Genomic DNA, 21,096 nt, shown 5'->3' with positions numbered 1-21,096 from the left:
CTTAAATTAGTTTCCCGGAAACCTAGTCCCAGCCTTAGAACACTACAGCCCTGTGGCATTTTGACACTGGCTGTCTCTGCATTGTTGAAGTAACTCATCACGTTGGCTTGCATTTATCCCCTCAGGTCAGGGCAATCTAGAGGAAGTTCATCGCCTGGACTTCTTCAGTAACTGATGTCTGATGCATCAGCTGAATGCACTTCAGGCTTATAAGCAGTGCCCCCCCCCAACCCCAGGCTACAGGCAGAAAAGCTTTCACCATCTCCCCTTCCCCCATGAGTGACCAGTGTCCCAGCCTTAATGCATCTGATGGCATCGAGCCTTGGTGGCCAGAGCGAGGACAGTCGCCAAGCAGGGATTGAAATCACATTTTTATTTACATTATTACTTTTCCACAGTTGGTTTCTTGCAGGCTTTTGATCTGTAAGATTATGCTACATAGTCCAGATTCAACCTTTGAATTGTTTTACCTTTTCATCCAAGATCATCAAAGAACTTGATAAACCTGTATAATTAATCAAAATATTGATTTGTGGTGCGGATATATTAGGTCTCAAAGTGAAACACTGCTACATGTGTGCAGTGTAGAAGATAATTCATACCTTCTCAAGTGTAGACTTTACTGGCAATTCTTTGCTGAAGAGTAATCATTGTTATTTTAGGAAAGACCCCGAGTTTATCCAGCTCTTGTTAGAGCTGGATGAGTCTGGATTCCTATGGTAGAATGCAAGTGTGAAACCCAAAACTTCTTGTAAGGTAAACTCATATGATCATTTACACATGTCCAGTCACAGCACTAATGAATGCAGGTAAGACACATATTTAGTCTTTATAATAGATGTGAAAATGGGATTATGGATCATTGCTCTACGTTATTGTGAGTCTTAGGTTGTTTTTATTGTCAGACTTTTTTGACAGCTTCTAAGGAGTAAATTTTAAGTGGGTTATAATCATTCTCAAAGTGCAAGCTGCCACTTCTGGTTCATGGCATTTCTCCTCCACACATCGATAAAAGAAATGGAGACATGAGGAATCAAAACAGAACTGGAGGGATTTTTTAGGACAGGAATTCTGATTCATTCCTTATGACTTTCACATATTACCAGACAACAAGGAAGTAATGATCCACTGGATTTTTCTTTTGATGAATAAAATGGACAGTTTTCTAGCACAATAGCTTAGTTTTGGAAGAGCAGCCCAAAATGTACTACTAACCAAAATATTTTCTAATTTCCCTTGTGCTTTCTTCTGTGACTCATTGGTTATTTAGGAGTGTGTTAAGTTCCACATATTTTTGAATTCCTCCAAATCTTCCTGTCTTTCCTCTATATTTTCATTCCATTAGATCAGGAAACCTACTCTGTTGGGGTTCAATCATTTAAAATTTATTGAGACTTATTTTATGGCCTAATGCATGGTGTTTCATGGAGAATTTACTTATTTATATTGAGAAGAGTATATAGTCTGTTGTTAATGGTTGGAGTGTTCATAGACGTCTGTTAAGCCCGTTTGGTCTGTCATGTTGTTCAAGTCTTCTGTTTGCTTGTTGATCTCCTGCGTAGTTGTTCTATTCTTAATTGAAAGTATGGTATCAAAGTCTTGAACTATTATTGTTGAATTTTCTATTTCTGCCTCAATTTTGACAGTTTTACTCCTGCATTTTGGGATTTTATTGTTAGGTGCCTAAATGTTTATAACTGTCATATCTTCTTCATGGATTTATCTTTTTATCATTGTGAGAAGTCCTTCTTTGTCTCTGAGAACAATTTTGAATTAAAGTCCATTTGTCTGATATTAGGATAGCCACTCCAGAGATCTTTCGGTTAGTGCTATACTTTTTCCCATCCTTTTCTCATCCTTTTATGATCAAACTATTTGTGCCTTGGAGTCTTGTAGACAGAATATAGTCACATCATATTTTTTGTCCATTTTACCAATCTCTGCCTTTTAATTGGTACTCTCAGAGTCCTGAAGAAGAGAAAGCTCCTCCAGCCGGGGAAGATCAGGGGAGAACTTATGTAAAAAGTAGGATTTTAGTGGGGGATTGAAGAATGAGGACAACTTTGTGGAAAAGATCAGACTTTAAAAGCTGTTTAGACACTTACTTTAATTACTTAAAAGGTAAACTTTGAAGGATGGGGGATGAGGGTGTGGGAAAGCAGAGGTCTAACCTAGAGTTAGAGTTTTTATGTAATAACCAATAGATTATTTCACTATAAAGATTTATGTTAAAGTACACAGGAGTAGTGGTACCTTTTGGAATTAGCTTCTCCAAATCAGCATTAGATTTAAATAATTTAGATGAACACAATTGTTATGGGCTAAACTGTGTCCTCTTCCCCTGCAAGTTCATATGCTAAAATCCTAACAACTGGAGCTTCAGCATATGACTGTATTTGGAGAAAAGACCATTAATTAGGTAATTAAGGTAAAGTGAGTTCACATGGATGGATGCTAGTCAAATATGGCAGCTGTCCTTATAGGAAGAAATCAGTGCACAGATGTACACTTGCACAGGGGAAACACTATGCAAGGACACAGCGAGAGGCAGGCCAGCTGCAAGCCCAGAAGAGAGTCCTCAGAAGAAGCCAAACTTACTGACTTCTTTTTTTTTTTTTAAGATTTTATTTATTTGACAGAGAGAGATCACAAGTAGGCAGAGAGGCAAGCAGAGAGAGAGAGAGGAGGAAGCAGTCTCCCTGCCGAGCAGAGAGCCCAATTTGGAACTCGATCCTAGGACCCTGAGATCATGACCCGAGCCGAAGGCAGAGGCTTAATCCACTGAGCCACCCAGGTGCCCCAAACTTACTGACTTCTAATCTTGGACTCAATCTTGGTCTTCTGGCCTCCAAAAAAGTGAGAAAGTAAATTTCTGTTGTCTCAGCCACCCAGTCTGAGGTATTTTGTTATAGCAGCTTAAGCAAACTCATACAAAGGTATTACAGAGGCATAAAACACTAGAACTTAGCCCTGTGTTAAAGCTGGGAAACAGGTTCAGCCAGGCTGGGAAAGAAGCATTTGATTATTCCAAATCAATGTTTTCTTAAACAGTAGGAAGCTCAGGATTCTCTTCCAAACAGTTCAAGTAAGTGTAGTAATATGTTCAACAGAAGAACCCTAGCCATATTCTGACAAACAACTGCTAGGATTGCAATCTGATTGAACTAGTTTGACTTTCTATCCCATTGTCTGGGCACACGCAGACACACTCAGAGATCACCCTGGACGTCTCAGATAATGTATTTGCTGTGAGTGTCAAGACTGTTTTTATAATTGAATGTCATCTTTTATACGGTCCATGTTCCTAGCTGCAAAGCAACTAGAATTCATTATCCATGTGTAAGCAGAGGAAGGATTTATTGAAGGATATGAAGAAACTCACAGAATTGAGGAGAGGGCTAGAGGAAGGCGAGGGAAGCTCAGCTTCCAGAAGCAATACCCAAACCCTGCAGAGAGAATGGCCTGATGAGGAGACGATTAACTCTGGTGCTCCTGAGCACAAAGCACCTGAGATTTGATTTGCTTCTCCTGCTCCAGCTTCTTCCACCTGTTTTGAAGCCATTTGTGCAACAAGATCTTCTGAAAAGAGGTCTTTCCCAAGGGTCCCTGACTGGTGAATGCTTGAGTCACATGCTGTGTTCTAGCTGCAAGGGAGGTGAGTAACTTCAGCTCTAACTTCTACACGGGGAGACACAGACTGGTCAGCTAATAAAGGGAGGTCTTTTAAAAGTTGATAGGCTGGCAAGAATATGACAGGTATCCACTGCAGGCCTGGAGTACTCCTTTCCTACTACTACATTATGTTTTCTTCAGTGTCTAGGCCTCTAAGACGACACAGTTCATGCTTGACAAATACCATGTGGTGATGAAAAAGGCCGAGAGTCAAGTATTTGCAGTTGGATTCTCACCAAAGTCTTATATAAGATTTCTTACGGTCAACACATGTAGAGCATTCATGGAAAATTTAATAGTGTTTGCTAATAAATGAATAAATGTTGTCATGTGAAGTACTCTTTTTTCTTAATGACAACACCAAAAACTCTTAGAATCCAAATTGTTGGTTGTACTTCTAGTTCCTCATTTTCACACCCCCTAATGGTGTCTACCTTTTTTTTTTTTTAATTTTTTATTTTTTATAAACATATATTTTTATCCCCAGGGGTACAGGTCTGTGAATCGCCAGGTTTACACACTTCACAGCACTCACCAAAGCACATACCCTCCCCAATGTCCATAACCCAACCCCCCTTCTCCCAACCCCCCTCCCCCCAGCAACCCTCAGTTTGTTTTGTGAGATTAAGAGTCACTTATGGTTTGTCTCCCTCCCAATGGTGTCTACCTTTTACTGTGGCAACTTTGTTTCCCAACAGGAACAACAGGACACATGATTCTGACAAAGGATCATGATCACTGTTTTTTGGGCACAAGAAGCAAGATGATAGATGATGCTCAGATATTAAAATGAAAAAAGAGAATATTTCAAGTCAGGGCTCTTCCAGAAAAGTATGATATGGCCGTGGTACAATGACTATAGCATCTGCTTCAAGGATAAGTTTTATAAACATTAGTTCATTCATTCATGCATTCAGTGTTCTATTTTAACAAATATTTCTTCTGCACCTACTATAGGCCAGACACTGAACTCGGCCCTTAGATTATGTTCCACAAAAGACTTTGCAGTTCAGAAGCATGAGAGATAGGTAAGCAAAACAATGCAATAAAAGTTAGAAGTTTTAGGGCAGAAATCTGTAAGTGCTTAACCACACACTGCATTACAATTGCACAGCAAAAAGTAAATACAACTCTTCCTTTCTTAAGCACAGAGTAACGACAAAGAAGTTGTATATTAGTATCTTGTCCCCAGTGCAAAGCAGTTCTCCATTGAGAGTGTCTTGAAATCTGATACATTTGCTCTCCTGTTAAAGATTTAATTTCACTTTGCAAGCCATAAAACATCAATATGCACATAGAGCCCGTGAGATAGAAGATTTCACATAAATATAAAGGGAAGTAACATGACTACATTAGCTTGTGTACGGAATGGACTTATCATGAGACTCTCTTAGCTTATTTCGCTTCTCATTCTCTCTCAAGCATCTAATCATTTGCAAGGAATTTCAATACAAAACCACTGATACCCGAAAATCTTCTGTGAAATCTTTAAGACCCCTCTTCACAATTCCTCCTGAGTTTCATTCCTTTGCCAAGGGAAGCAGGCATCACTTTCATATTTGATGGTGATTGATTGAGTGATTGATTTTCTATCTCCTGCCCAGCACTGTGCATTCTTTTCTATCATTGGTTCCCAGGACCCAAAAGATGAGCATACATCTCACACTGAATGCACAGATAATGGAATAAATGAATGCCTCCCCCCATCAACCAGCAAAGCATGAAGAACAGTTCTCTAGTTGGCCTACAAGTACAGAAATTAGGCAGCCTTGGTTAGAATCTGCCTCTGCTACTTGTCAGCTTCTGGAGTTTGAGCAACTCCCAGCATCTTTCGTGGCCTCAGTAGTTAGATCTGTAAGATGGGAATAACTAAACACATCTCACAAGCTTGTGGTGAGAATGAGGTGGGACAGTATGCGTAAAAGATATAGCACATACTCTGCAAACTGCCAGACCCATGGCTGATCCTAAGTGGTGGAACGACTCATCACAATTGGTCTTCCAGTGGATTATGGCATGATTTCCAGCAGCAGACACCCTCGCATTTAGGGACACTGAACTTCCTGGGTGGAACATACTTGGCTCATGGATGCTACTTCCTTTGCCTCATATTCCTTCATAATATAGAATCCACACCTCTGCCTGCCCCAAATCGGAGCACATCTTTGGCCTTTGAGGAGGTAGCCTTTTTTCTTACTGCTGTAGCTCGAAATTCTTCTTCCTCTGCCTCTCCCTGCCCTGGAAGGGTACATAATAAGAAAATGCCCCCACCTTAATTTGAAAACCCAGCCTCCTAATTCACCCTGAAACATAGAAACCTGATAACCCGGCTTCCTTAAATTAAGAGCCAATATCACTACCCCACAAAGTTAGGGGACTAGAGGAAGCGTGTGCTGGTCAGGTGGGTGGTTGAGGACTGGCAGAATGGGCCCCCACCTCCACCTCAAACACAAACGCACCAACGTGGTCTTAAAATAGCCAGGATTATTTTTTCTGTTTCTTCTCAGCTAGATGCTCCTTCTGAAATTGGACCAAGTGGAAAAACACAAAGCCCTTCAGATTTGTCCAATTTTGTAACATTGCATTGGGATGAAGTGTGTGATGGGGGTGGGGGTAGTTTCATAATATAGTAAGTGGAACCTTTTAGCTTCAGTAAGTGAGTCTGACTCAGGAATGTAGGCGATTGTATCTCAAAAAAAATCAATATTAAGATGCACAATTGCTCCCCTGGTATCGAAAGAATTAGTTGATCTACATGCTAAATGACAAGCCTCTTGATAACAGGGATTATGCGACCTGTCTTTCCAGCCAGGGTTGCTGGGGACTGTCCCTTAGGTCCCTAAGGCAGAGATAATCTAATTACAACAACAAAGACCAGGTCCATTTGAGAAGGAGGCAACTGAGGGGGTGGTGGGGGGTCGGAAGGTGATGGTGGGTGTGCAGGACCCTGTTGGGTCTTGTGTTAGCAGGGATGGGCTCATCTAGAACAAAAGCTTCTAGGTGGGGAATTGCTGGGGAGGGAGGCCCAGAGGGGAGGGAGCAGCTGCCGAAAGGGTGGACAGAGGTCACCTCTAAAACGTGACTTAATCTCCACTTTGGCTCCACAAACACTGCCACGCTGGCTCCCAGACTCTGGCCAGACTTGACAGAAGGAGCGAGCAAGGCTCCAGACGTTCAGACCCTCCGAGGCCCTCCAGCTAGTCACAGGAGAGAGAAGGGCCTGGGAAACACACATGGGTCTCTGTGACCCAAGTCCTCTCCCTCCTCTGTGAATCTCCCGCCACCCCAGGTCAATAGGTTCCAAGAACGAGGCCCTCATGGCACATCCACATGCCCATGGCAAGAGAGAAAAATAAGGCCATATGTGCACTTTTCAGGGAAACAAGCCTCTTTCACTTAGAGGACCGGCCTCGCTTCTGAGTTTATGTCCTGCTCGTGTCTTTGGCAGTAAATGATCTTTTTTTTTAAAGTTTTGACTTTCTAAATTAATGATCATAGTGGCTGGGTGGGTTTTTTTTTTGCTTTGGCTTTTGTTTGTTTTCAGTGCTCTTACCTGGTATGATACGAAGTTTCCAGGGGATCCAAAAATGTTTGTCTCTGAAATTTTGTCAAGCCTTGAAAAACAAAAATCTATGAGACTGTTTTGTTGAACAGGCTTCTTAACAGGGCTTGTTGGAATTTTATCCTCATCGTTTCTTTTGTTTTATGGAGAATAATGAACTCAAATAATCTTTGTTCCCAGTTTCTGTATCCTCCCCATCTTATTGCTCCCAAGGTGAAAAGGTACCCTCAGTACCCTGGAATTCTAAGGCGATGCGACATTCATTAGGTCAGTAGGTTTTTTGAAAACAGAAGGACCTTTTTATGTAATCAGGCCACTCAGAACTTCAGTGTGCCCCATAGCGTAGACTAAAGCTGACTTTGGAGGAAGGTGGGCTCACAGTCCTGCCTTCTAGGCCTTTTCTTCAAGTGCCCTGCCCCTACCACCTGTAGGGAGCCTGAGTCCCTCATTTGTCCCTGAGCCGTGGGTGATGGGTGTACGCAGACAGGTCCTCTGTTGGCTGGCCCATTTCTGGCCCAGTGCGAGAGGCCTTCCTTTTCTCTTCCTGGCTTTTCATGATATGGAGAGGCTCTACTGACCCATCACTTAAAAATAAGATTTTGAACCCAAAAAAGTTGAGTGTACATGAGGCAAACCTTTCCAAGCCCAGGGCAATGGAGATGCTAGGTGACTTAGTATGATTTGTTTGAGGGGACCTTCCTGCTTATCTAGGGAAACATCGGTTGTGTCCAGGAAAATAGCTCAAAGGTCTGTTGATACTGTCACTCAAAGTGGGAAATGAAGGAATGTTGCCGGGGCAGGCAGGGGTTGATGGAGAGGAAGGGGCTTCAATTATCTATGCACCAGTTCTGTTGACAAACACTAATGGTCTAACCTGAAAAAAAATTAGAAAAATACACGAGGAGCCCTCTATAATAGTAAAAGATCCTGATTTTTTATTCTTCCTATCCCCAAGCTCTCACACACATATTTCTAAGTTTTTTTTAAGAAATGGCCACTGTATAAATAATACCTCAATTTAGTACTGTTTTTATTCAAAATGATATGGTGGTAATTGTTGTGTTTTCTTTTTTGGTAAGAACAACTTGTGGGTTTGTGTTAAGGGGAAGAAATTACGAAGACTTTTGGATAAAAACCTGAAGCAAAAATCTTTAGGGATATTATCTATATCTGACTTCCTTGCTAAGTTCCGAGGACTGAATCCTAGAAGAAATGACAGTTAACATCTGCTTAGCTTGAGTAAAGACTGTGCTTGGAAGGCTTACCCATCTCTTCTCTTGACTTTTTGAAATGCCAAATAATTATTTCAAACTGATTTGCTTAGGCATGATTTGCTTAGGGTTTGGTTTTTAGAAAATGCTGCTTTTGTCTGAATACCCCTGTGATTGAGTTTTGAAGGAAGTCATGGCTGAATGAATGAGAAGGGAAGAAGCAAAGGAGAGGGGATCCCCAAGTCCCACTTTTTATTTAACTGTAATAAAATATACATGTACATTTAAGACAATATTGACCAGTCACCTTGATTATAATCTCCATTATTGAAAACTTACATCTTCACTACTCTTGGGGTACCTCGTTGAGGAGAAAAGACCAGCACAAAGGAACTGACCCTGAGCAACAGTGTGATTACATGCTAAGCTGGGTGGTCTGTCGCAGTGTGGTTGATACCTGTGTGGGTATCAACACACAGGTATTGTGGTATACTACCAGATGTGGGTATCATCTGGTAGTCAGGAAGGCTCTGCAGAGAAATGGGTATCATGATTGGATTTGATGAAAGGAGATAATCATGGACAAGGAAACACAAAAGAAGAAGGCAGAAGAAGGAAAGACAGATGTGGTTCAGTGGGAAGGTTCAGCCAGATTCTGACCCCAGCAGAGGACCTTGTTTGGGAGAGAGGAAGAATGAGGTTAGATGAGTAAAATGGGGCCCGATTAGGGTGGGTCTTCACATTCAAGCCAGTGCCTTCTGGTATTTGTCCCCTCTTTTGTCCCAAGAAAGACATCACTTATCACTCATGGTGCTCCAGGTCCTCCTCTGTATAGGTCTCTGGGCAGCCACTGACAGTTGGTCAGCTTCGGTCCTCAAGGTAAAATCTATTTTCTGTTCCCATCCCAGGCCTCTGTCTTTAGACTTGATGTTGGAAATGGGGAGTTACTGAGTGAAGAATGAAGGAATGAAGAATACAAGGGTCCCCAAACCCTCGTTACCTTTGGCTTCAGCCTTTCTTTCTTTCTTTCTTTTGGTTTTTTTTTTTTTAAAGATTTTATTTATTTATTTGACAGACAGAGATCACAAGCAGGCAGAGAGTCAGGCAGAGAGAGAGGGGGAAGCAGGCTCCCCGCTGAGCAGAAAGCCCAATGAAGGACCCTGGGATCATGACCTGAGCTGAAGGCAGAGGCTTTAACCCACTGAGCCACCCAGGCGCCCCAGGCTTCAGCCTTTCTTAACCCAATTATGTTTTCAGCTGGAGCTAGGCATGAGAGGGGGAACACTGGGCTAGAAATCCAGTTCAGCCACTAACTTCCCCAGACTGTACCTCACTTTCCTCATCTGTAAAATGACAGCACTGGAACGGGTCAGGAAATAAGGTCTGTCCCAGCACTGACTTTTTAGACTCCTATAGATGCCAACAGGAAGGCAGCCCACTGAACCTTGCTTGGGCCTCCTCTGGGGGAGGGAGCTAGATAACAGTAAAGACCAGGCCAGCCATGGGGGGAAGAGGGAGCTGAGATTCTGACTAACCCACGCACTAAATGAATAGCTTCTGGATAACTGAGAGTCAATGTCATTAGACATTATTTGTGTTAGATGATCCAAATGGTATAGAACGTGGCTTAGGCGCCTTGAGGTCTCTCAGTAGGAAGCCGATGAAAGGCCACATCTGGAAACAGATTTCTCTAAGGATCAAGGCTGGTGGAAAAAGTTTGTATATCATTGTTTGCTTCCCTCTGGAGCACCATGGCTGGTCCTCAGCTTCATGTGGCCAGTTTGGCAGATGTCCCTATCCAAAGGGACTTCCCAACAAAGAAACCTTTCTTGCTAATGATTGGCCTCTGCTTCCCTGGTTGCCAGCTTCCCTGGCCTCTGAGGGATGCATTTGGTAGACAGGAGACACAGCAGGACATGGTCACAGGTCCTGCCCCTGCAAGAGGGCAGGAAACATGGCGTCCTTTGGGCACAGAATGGCATGCCCTGTAGCCATGGGGCAGGCTTGAGATCATTACCCCATTTGCCATCTCAGTATCAAGAGATCAGTTCTTGAGAGTCAGCTTGCCAGAGGCTCAGGTTATGCTTCCAGAATGCAGATAAGGCTGAGAGGCTTGGAGCCATAGTATTTGAATGTCTAGCTAGGCATCGTGCAGCCTGGATTGGCTTAATTTATGAATCTGTTAGTATTCAGGCAGGAACATGGCAAGATTCTGTGCTTACTTCTTCAAGTGTGCCTTTTCGTAAGATCCAACATGCCCATTCAGGGGCTAAGTATGTGAGGCCCCATCTGAAGAATTCAACATGGCAGGAATGATGTCTGTCTTTCAACTGGCTGGTTTTTAAAAAGACTTTTTGACTTGATACTTAATAAAATGAACATCTTTTGACTACACTCACTATTAAAATTCATCGTGGAAGCACATGGCTAGAGACAATAATGAGGAAAAACATGTATTCCTTGCTGACATTTTTGCATTTTAGGTCTAGGATGCCCAGGGGTCCCTGGCCAGAAATGAGGAGTGTGATTTAAAAGGAGCTGGCTTTGTTTCTCTCCCTCTCTTGAGCTAGGTTTTGTGGCAGCCATTCATCCAACCGTTAATCCATTTGTCTTTCCTTCTGTCCATCTCTCTGTCTGTCTACCCATTCATCCATTCATGTACCCATCCATCCATTTACTCATTCAGTTGTTTAACAAATATTGCCTGGACCTCCTCTCTGCTTAGCACCAAGTTTACCATGGTGAACACGAAAGACCCAACCTCCAGCTCCACATCCACAAGCGCTGAGCTGGATGGGGCCTTTGTCTCGGGGGAAGCCATGTTGGTGGACACTCTTGAAGGGGCTGGGCTACAGGCTCAGCTGGTTCTCTGTAGGCAGGATGGAGTCTGCCTGCATGCACACTGCTTGCTGCACAGAGTCTCTGACCTTTTAAAAACAAAGGGAAATTTTCTCGTGGCCATGGAGCTTTTGAGTCTATCTTCAGGATTTGTGTATCTAAGTTGGGGCAGAGAAGAATGAATACAGCTGTATTGTATTGACTGTGCTGTCTTCCAGTGGGGTGTGGAGAGGCATTGGTTTGGAGCTGTCCAGCTAGACATTCACTCTGGCCACCCCAAGCCCAAGCTTCTCCTCTTTCCCTCATTTGCAGATGGTAATATTTACTACTCCATGTCGTTGTTGTGAGGATTGTGGGAGATAAAGTGCACCAGCTACTTAGCACAGGGCCTGCCATCCTATAAGCCCCCAACAAACAGCAGCTTTCATTCTTATTTAACCTAAAAGTGAGTGGGGACAGAGCTCTTTTGTTTCCATGAGGGTTGCTGGTGGTGGTCAGTAACTAAGATTTGGACTTATGCATTTTACATTTCTTAGCAAAATTGGGTTCCCTTACCATGCTTTCACATAATAACAAGCCACCAAGGGAGGGTAATGATTATCTTTCACATAATAACTTATAGACGGACACAATTATTCTCTAACAGATATTAGCACTCTGTGTGTGTGTGTGTGTGTGTGTGTGTGTGTATTTCTGGGTATAAATAAGACTCAGTTCCCCTTAAAATTTTACCCAAAATACCCCCAAATTATATCTGAGTAGTCGAAAGTAGTATCAGTTCTGAGCACAAGGAGGGGGAAAATGTAAGGAAGGAATAGAAGAGTTTTCTCCTTGTAGACCATGAACTGCACAGCTCTGAAGAGAACAGGGAGGGTGTGCTTGGAAGCAGAGGAGAACCAGTGGCTGTGTCTGCCATGCAGAGAAGACGCAGGTGTGACCTGCTTGGGGCAGAGCGGTTTATGCTGCTCCTGGGCCTAGTTGTCATCTGCCGGGGCTAGCATCTCCCCCAAGAGGCAGACACTCCACCCCACGGGCCAGAAGTCAGCACGCGGAGGTCCCTCTTCACCTGCACAAACTTCAGGGACAATATGAGATGGTCTTCATTTTGTGAGAAGTCACAAAGCCCCCCAGAGGTAGAGGGGCTGGAAAGTGAGCCTGTGTGTGGCTTCCCATGGGTCCCCAACTGGGCAGTGTCTTGAGCCAGCCTTCTCCGACCACCTCAGCCTTGGCCTCCTTGACTGCTTCTTCCTCCTTTTTTCCTTGTTTTCCTACTAGTCCTCAAAACACTTGAGAGTAGTTACAGTTTTACTCTTCCCACAGTGTGACTTTATTACTTTTCCATTGTTACTGTAACAAATTGCCACAAAGTTAGTGGGTTAAAACAACACACATGTATTATATAGTTTCCACGGGTCAAGAGTCGGAACATGGCTTAGTTGGGCCTTCTGCTCGGGGTCTCGCAACTCAGCAGTCAAGTGTTGACCGAGATGTGTTCTCATCTGAAAGCTTGACTAGGAAAGAATCCACTTCTAGGCTCATTCAGGATGTTGGGAAGAATTTATTTTTTTGCAACTATGGGACTGAGAGGCCTGGCTTCTTGTTGGCTCTCAGAGTAAGGCCATTCTCAACTCCTAGAGGCTGCCTGCAATCCCTTCACATGGCCACTGACTTCATCAAACCAGCAAGGAGAATCTCCAGTCAGTAGACTCCATTAGCAAGACAGTCTTTTATAATATAACATAGTCATGGGATTGACACTCATCACCTCTGCCATATTCTCTTGGTTAGAAGCAAGTCGCAGGTCCTGTCCACACCCAAAGGGAAGGGATAGTATAGATGTGGACACTAGGGGTTGAAGGTCATGGAAACCACCTTAAAGTGTGTCCATCACTGTGGACCCCATCTTTTTTTTTTTTTTTTTTTTTCATTTTTCAGAAGGTGTTTTAATGGCAAGAGCAGTTGTCAGCTCTTAGCTGCTGCCTCAAACCTAGTCCTTTCTAGATGGACTCCTTACCTATTCCTGGCCTCTCTCCCTCAGGACCTGGTCCTCAGCCTCACTTTTCATATCTTGTCCTCCACAGACAGCCTCAGCCATCCTTCCAGCACTGTCTCCATTCTGGTCACCTGCACACAAGACCTCTGACATAAACTTCAGGTCTCCCTTTCTCCCTCAGTCCTGAAGTTACCTCCAAGTCCTATCACTATCAGCCCCTAATTGTCTCTCCAGTAAGTTGTCTCTCCTTTTTTTCTGAGGCCAGCATAGTTTAACTGTTCCTTATCTATCATTAGAACTAGTATGGTAACCCCAGCCAACTTCTCCTCCTCTGTTACCCCCTCAAATGCATTCTCATGTCCCCACCATTGTCTCCCTCCCACACTCTGCCTTCTAGCAAATCCAAAACATTAATTACTTTTTTTCTATACCAGGCTTTGCTCCCTTTCCTCTATTCCTCCATAATGCTCTTCTTGACCCAAGCCCTGCCATTTTACCTGTGTAGAAAACTACTCATCTTTCAAAATCTAGCCAGGATCCAGCAAGTTTTTCCTGACTGCAGACAGAATAATTTACTCCCCTAACTCTGTCTTTCGATTTAATTCTGCTTATTTTTTTCTTGTGTTTTTCTTTTGATTTTGTTTTATATTCATACACCCAAATGTGCCACGCCTTGCATTTTTGACGTGTTGACTTCTCTCTGCTATGATGCTTCATAGGGTCAGGAACAGCAATCTGATACATAGTAATCAATAGGTATTATTATTACTATAAGTATTGTTGAGCAGAACTAGTACTTTCAATTTATTCAGCCAGGCAAATTGGGAAATTTGTCAAATACCACATACTATAGTGACTTTAAAATTCGGTTTTAGACTTTTAACCTTCAGCATTTTGGAACTCAGTTATCTATTTAATGCAGTGTTTTTTCTACCTAATCTTTCCTTAGCTAGTTTTCAGTGATCAATTATGATTTTTAATTATTATGCTATATTATCAATTCAAGTGATATAATTAATTATTATAGTATATATTATTAGTTATTATTTACAACTATTACTCATTCTTTTCCATAGAGCTCAACAGGAATGAAGAAACCAGCTACATGTTTTTCAGTCAGGAGCTTAAATTGTTTTTCTTTTCAAGCACTATCTCAAGCCTGTGACCACAGAAAGCATTCCACAATAAAAAATCACTTTTCAAGCAACCATTCAGAAATTTCCAAGTTCACCTCATCGGCTCTCCTATGATGTCATTACCTCCTGCTTCCTTGCAACTGCAGGGCATTGTGGCCCGAAAGCACCACCTAAGCAGGAACTGCCTGGCTCCAAGGTAAGGACCAGCATCCCTGAAGGTGGAGAAGAGGGTACCTGGGAGAGTGGGGAAGTCACCCTCTGAGCGTGGCAGCCTGGCTCAGGGTGGGTTCTAGAGCTTGGCTCTTCCCCTCAAATCCTAGCTCCATTATTTATACTCACGTGACTGGGAGCCAGGTGCTCAGCTACCGGTGCCTCCCTTTCCTCCTCTGAAAGATGGGGCTGATCCTACCCATCGTCATATGGTCACTGTGAGAGTGTAACGTGATGCACGATGCACATAAAACACAGGATGGAATCCTTCACATCCTGACATTATAAGCATAACAAATGTTTGTTACTATTACTACCTAAGAATTTAATTTCCACTTTTTTTTTTTTAAAGGACATCTAATGAGGTTTTCATGCTTGCTGGAATTGGCTTTCCTCAGTTTCAAGACATGAATTTTTAGAAAGGGATCAAGATGAGAAAAAGATTCAGCTGGTCTAATATGGCTTTTTCTAGAGAAAAAAGTTGCTAATTCTGCTTTATTTTTCTTTCATCTGCACCGTTTTTCTTTTCTTTTTTTTTAAATTTTTTAAAAAGATTTTATTTATTTATTTGACAGAAAGAAAGATCACAAGTAGGCAGAGAGGCAGGCAGAGAGAGAGGGGAGGAAGCAGGCTCCCTGCGGAGCAGAGAGCCCGAAGTGGGGCTCTATGCCAGGACCCCGAGACCATGACCTGAGCCGAAGGCAGAGGCTTTAACCCACTGAGCCACCCAGGCACCCCTCATTTTTCTTTTCTAAAAGAATGGGCAGTATCTCCTGCTTCTGCTGTTTCTTTAAAAAAAAAAAAAAAGCAAAACCCTCACTCTCCCAGAATCCTAAATGTTTTTCTAAATTAAAAGATCCTTTCTACCCTCTTATGCTGGAGTATTTCTTGATTTTGATCAGTCTCTTCAAGCATAGACTAAATCCTTCCATCTGCTGTAGAAGTTTAATGCTTGTTTTGACCTTATTCTTCCCTGGACAGCATTAGGGAGGTCTGAATTGGTTGATTTGGGTCTCTCCTTCGGTAAGGGATCTTGTGGGGACAGCTGTGGGAAAAGGTCAGTGTTATGGACGTGTGTTCGCGTCTGAGCTGAGGTGTGGGGATGAGGACACTCGGACAGTATATTGTGTGGCAGGAGGAAGCTGGGAGGAAGATGAAAGGACACACCAAGAAAGAATCCCTTAGGGATACAGCCAGGAAGCCGCGCTGACAGGTGGTTGATTGAGTGCGTTGGGCCATGTCGGACCCTCTCCACTCACCTCCTGCTCCCAGGAGGAAGCAGCTGGGGGAAGGGGCCTAATTCTCATGGAGGACCTGATCCACCAACTGTGTGCCTGGTGCAGGATAGGGCACATTCGTGGATTTCATCTCCCTCCTCAACCCTGACAAGTTCATGGGATTATTCTTACTTCGCAGATGAGGAAGTTGTGATTCTTCAAAAATGGAATGACTATTAAGGGCCAGGAATGGGTTCAAACACAGGTCAGACAGCAGAGGCTTTTTCCAGTATGATGGAGTTCTTGTAGCTGAAATAAAATGTTTAAAGCTCATGTACCATTCGATGCAGGAGACACTCAAACCTGGGAACATGTATACACAGTGATCCTCTTTCTGGAAGCCTTGGGACTGTCACTCTCACCGCCCACCAAGATTACTTCCTGAGTACTAGGTAGTTGTTAAAGGAATTTTAAAAGATCTGTTAGACAACTTTTCCAAGGAAATGCCGATCAACTAAAATGATTCAGGGTAAGGGTAAGCAGATGGCAAAAGAGACCACCAAAGAGCCGAGAAGCCTGGGGAAATCTGGAAGGATTCTGACAAGTATGAGGAGGGGAAGGGGGACAGATTCAGGTTTAGGAAGCCACAGGCAGTACCAACACCTGTCACGGAGGTATAATTGTTTATGCTTCCGATCTTTTCATTTAAAGTCAGACACTCTTAAGACGTTGAATGGAAAACAACTGCTCTGTGAAAAAGGGAGAGAACATTCTTCGGTAGGTTTTCTTTATTCTTCACTTTCAACTAGTGGAAGGAAGAAATGGGGGGATAGCCTAGCTTCACCTCTCATGGCGTGTTCTGCTTGATCATGAAGCGGGGGGCCTAGTAGATGATGTGAAAGAGGGCATGTGGAAACGGGCCCCCTGCATGAGCTGTGCATGGATCCCACAGTGGCTTCTGGGGTGAAGGGAGCTCCAAGGATCCCTCAGTTGTCAGCAGAGAACAGAGAGTCTAGAAGCTCAGAATTTCCAGAAAATTTTCTCACTCATTTTAAACAACCTATTGCATTGGCCTTAGCAACAGGCTAAGTTAGATGACCTCTATTTTATGTGGCAGCTTTGAATCATGCAAATATTTCTATTTATATTGGAGTCTATTTTTAGAATGACCAAAATGACCAAACACACTGTGTGTCCATCATGCCCAAGAAGCTAAAAGCTTGCAGAAGTGTTGATATTTCTGCTCTCAAACTCACAACTGAGTTACTTAGCTGCTTTATTCAGGGCTCTTAGCAAAATGAAAGGGTGTTAAAAAGAATCCATCAGTGAGTCCCAGGACAAAGTTTTATCAGCAAACACAATTTTGAAGTACTGACTGTCCACAAATCAGATGACAATCATAAGTTCAACTTCGATGGGATTGTTAAAGGATGTGTCAACAGAGACATAATCTATGCTATAATCAACTCGAGTCAACTAATGAACTACAACATTCATGCCTTCATTCAACAGGTATTTGTTGCAATATTTTAAAATATTTAAAAATTTGAAAGTCCTAGTAATACCTCCTCCCAAATTACAGAAGCATGGACACCAAGCATAGATTGTTGCATTCAATTTTAAATAGGCTTTCAGTGTAATTTATTGGAAAACCGGGATAATTTCATGGCCAATGTTTTGTCACCATATTACCAGCACCTAACACATATTGGGAATTCAATAAATGTGTTAAATTAAATTGAGTCTTTTTCAACTTAAGCAGGATTCATTGTGTGTTTAAATGTATGTGCACAAAAGGCCTGCAAATACAGCCAGGAATTAATCACTTCTAAACTTTGTGTCAATGCTTTAAAAGGCTGCATTTAATTTCCAATTAGGACTATGAGAGAGGGGAAGCAATTTGACTAATGAGACAGGGAATCACAGCTTTCTTTGGTTGACCAATGGATGTGACTTTGATTGAATTGCCTCTGCTGAATTAGTCAGTGACCTGCACAGACCAGAGTCTTACTCTCCTGGAGAACTGGCTGGTGTGGAAAGAATTAATAGGGAGAACATAAAATATCTGACCTCAGACACATTTTTTAAAATATGATGGTGTTGATAGTCCTTTTTGTTAAGTTTTGGCCCTGGATCTTCTCTTTAGGCTTTTTTATGTTTTGAGGGCAGAAATGGCCAAGTGATGATGACTCTTCATCAAAAACTGAGATTTTGCTGGCACTACACATATAGATTGCATTGTGAGCACTTCCATCGGATTCCAAATAACGTACATTAAGAGGTTTGTTGTCAAGTTTCCAGAGGGAGGTTGGAGATGGCAGGAAGCTCGTCTGTTTTAATTTGATTGATTAGTGACCTACATTCTAAATGGCATACCTCTAAAAACATAGGAAATTACACCTTCTTGGGTTATATATTACCAAGAAAACAACGATATTAGAAAGATATGAAGTTATAAATTAATTAACCATACTAATTGAGTTGTTACTGTGTTCAGCCCATCACTGAGCATTTTATACATCAGACCCTCACTACCACTTTCTGGGGCAGGCATTGCTCTGCTTATCTGTTGCTGTCCAACAAGTTATCCCATAGTCAGTGCCTTAAAAGAACCTCCCACCCCTTACTTTTTTGTCCTTTTGCTTAAGGCCCCTTCAAAATGAGTTTCCATTGATCCACAACTGTAGATATCTTGGGTGTGGATATGAACACGCCATGGAGGGGAAGGAGCTAAAACAGACAATTAGTTATGGTGTTGAAAGCTAGCAGAGAAATGAGTTCTGGAGTCAGGGAGGAGGGGTCTGGGAAGATTCCCCTGCAAATGCAAAACCAAGTGCTGAAGAAAGAGGAATGTTTGGCTGTCAAGAGAGAACGGGGCTCCGGATAGAGAAAGAGAATGTGCAAAGGGACAGAGAAGTAAGGAGCAGAGATTTGGGACTACCTTCTGAGAGGGGGTGAAGACAGAGCGAGTTCTCAGAATGGACAAGAGTTGAGGCATGGGGGTGCCGTTGGCCTCAGTATCTGTGTCTGTAAAGTCACAATAGCACTTGCCTTTTTTGGTTTGTTTTAAAATGAGGATGAGAGATAACATCTTTGAAGCCCCTGGCATCTAATAAATACAGGAAAAAACAACAACAACAACAACCACAAACCGACAGTTTTGCTAGCCTGTAAAAGGGGCAGAAGAATACAGCAAGAATTGTGGAGTCAATTAGAGGAAGCCCTCTCCCTGGACTTACTCCTCTAAGTCTGGATCCCGTATTTGCAGACCCTGTTCCGTTAATAATTTCTGAAAGTAATAATGGGAATCCATTACGGATGTCCACTATGGGAATCCAAGTGGAAATCATGCATTGGCTTAGGATATTCATGCAGGCTTACTCAGCTATTTCAGATGGGAGATTTCCTGCTCTTTTAAAAGGGGACAGAAACAGTGCTAGGGACAACGTGAGAGGCATCACACATGATTTGTATTATGGGAAGATCACTTCTGCTTCTGCTTTTTTGCTCCTTCGGTGAACAGCAAGGCTGCTGTATGTAGAAGTGTGGTGGGCAGGGGAAGGCAGGGCCACAAGGGATGTGGGGCTGGGTGGTTGCCACAGCTTCAGAGGAAGGGAAAACCATGGTGGTAGAATTCTGGGTTGGTTTAGAGTTAAGAATAGACACTAGGAAAAGACATAATGTATCTCTCTCTCTCTCTTTTTTTTTTTCAGTCTGTTTCTTTCAGTTAAATCAGTATGAGCTTTCCTTGATTCTGTAGAAACATCCTGAAATGAATCCCATCGGTCTCTCTTGCTTGTTGGTGTTGGAGAGCATTTTCTGTCCTCTTGGGGGTCTGTGGGTGTTCTGCTGGGAACGCTGGGAGAGACTCCCACTGTGCTAGCCCGCTGCCGTTTCACTCCCCAGACTCTTGAAACCCCCTTCGCTCCTCTTGAATCTCTTCGCGGAGTGATTTCCAGAGTAGATGTGCTCTGGAATCAAACTGGGAGGAGGACCACACAGCTCAGAGCTCAAGCCAGAGCTGGCAGAGTCGGCTCCTGATTGTGACCCTATCCACTCTACCCTCAGGAAGCCAAAACCTTTGACCCAAGGAGGGAACCACCTATGGGCTGCGGCCATTCCTAGGCGATCCTTTTTTTGTGCATGGTATTCGAGACCCCCAGATGCTTCTGGCCTGCTCCTGTGAGGACTAGTCATAGACAAGAGGGGAGCATGGGCCGTGATGGATAGGATAGGTGGCTAAGGGTCAATGGGGCTTCCCATTCCAAATGTATCTTTGTATTCCCTGAGACTAAAAGGATAAAAGCCCTTCAGGTAAACACTAAAATACTTACTATTCAATTCATGTTCTTTTGACTTCCTTCATGCATAGAAAAAGATACTTCCTTTCTCTTTCCTCTTTTCCCTACCCTCATTGTATTCCTTCCCTGCCCCCCTCCTCTCCTTCTCCCTCTCTCATTCTCTTGTGTTTTGTTACCTGATTTCTCCCCTCTTAAAGAAAAAAGATAACTTTGGAGAAGAGCTAAAGAATGTCCCCCCCCCACCTTGTGACTGCCCCCCCCCCACTCTCTTGGCTCCTTGACCTGGACTCCATTCATCTGGGCACCATTTGCAGCTGAGAGAAAACGTGAAGTAATCCTCAGGTACTTAACCTTGATCCACCTGTAGGAACAGCCCCACTTGTGAAGAGGCCTGAAGAGATCTGGCCAACAGATAGGGAGCCCGCCAGGCTTCAAGTCTGTACAAGCACACCGTGCCCCAAGTGACTTCTCCCAGGGAACCAAGAGGGCTGGCGAATGGAAGCAAAACCCAGTCCTCTTCTGCCTCCTTTTGAAAACAGTCCAAATCTCAACAGGTAAGTGAAACTGGGTAGTTTCAGTTCCTTGTTACACACCTTTGGCAGTGGTTCCTGCACACTGGCTTGCTGCTTTCACACAGGATCGTGGCAACCCTCCCAATTTTGTTTTGAAATGGACTCTGCTATTCCGTGTCTGTGGCTGCTCAGCTACAAATGAGTGGGGTTTGAGAGGGTAAACCATGGGATTCACCCCTGAGGTCTCTTCCTGGGGCCCAGTTCAGAGCCTGCCGTCCCCTCCTTCTGGCCTGGTTCTCGAGTTTGTAAAAGCAGTCCTGTCACCTGCCACCATGTGTTCACAGACAGGGCACTGGAACCACTCTAGGCCCCCGCTGGAGTCTCTGGGTCCAGCACCCAATACCATGGAACCAGAGAACTAGTGATGAGCCCAGCTCAAGGGAG

The 21,096-nt window shown here is 43.3% G+C and overlaps 1 long non-coding RNA gene across 1 annotated transcript in view; it reads left to right on the top strand.

Moving 5' to 3' along the window:
- Nucleotides 1-20,690, top strand: part of LOC123394821 — a 37,890-nt gene extending 17,200 nt beyond the window's left edge. The window contains exons 3-4 of the long non-coding RNA XR_006609548.1: nucleotides 14,353-14,608; nucleotides 20,508-20,690. This is a non-coding gene — a long non-coding RNA (uncharacterized LOC123394821). The remainder of the gene's footprint in view (nucleotides 1-14,352; nucleotides 14,609-20,507) is intronic.
- The last annotated feature ends 406 nt before the right edge of the window (nucleotides 20,691-21,096 follow it).

Source organism: Mustela putorius, unplaced genomic scaffold (assembly GCF_011764305.1).
Source record: "Mustela putorius furo isolate JIRA1106 unplaced genomic scaffold, ASM1176430v1.1 tig00003845_pilon_pilon_pilon, whole genome shotgun sequence".
NCBI lineage: Eukaryota > Metazoa > Chordata > Mammalia > Carnivora > Mustelidae > Mustela > Mustela putorius.
Note: the sequence above shows the minus strand (reverse complement) of the source record. Positions and strands in the feature narration are given on the sequence as shown.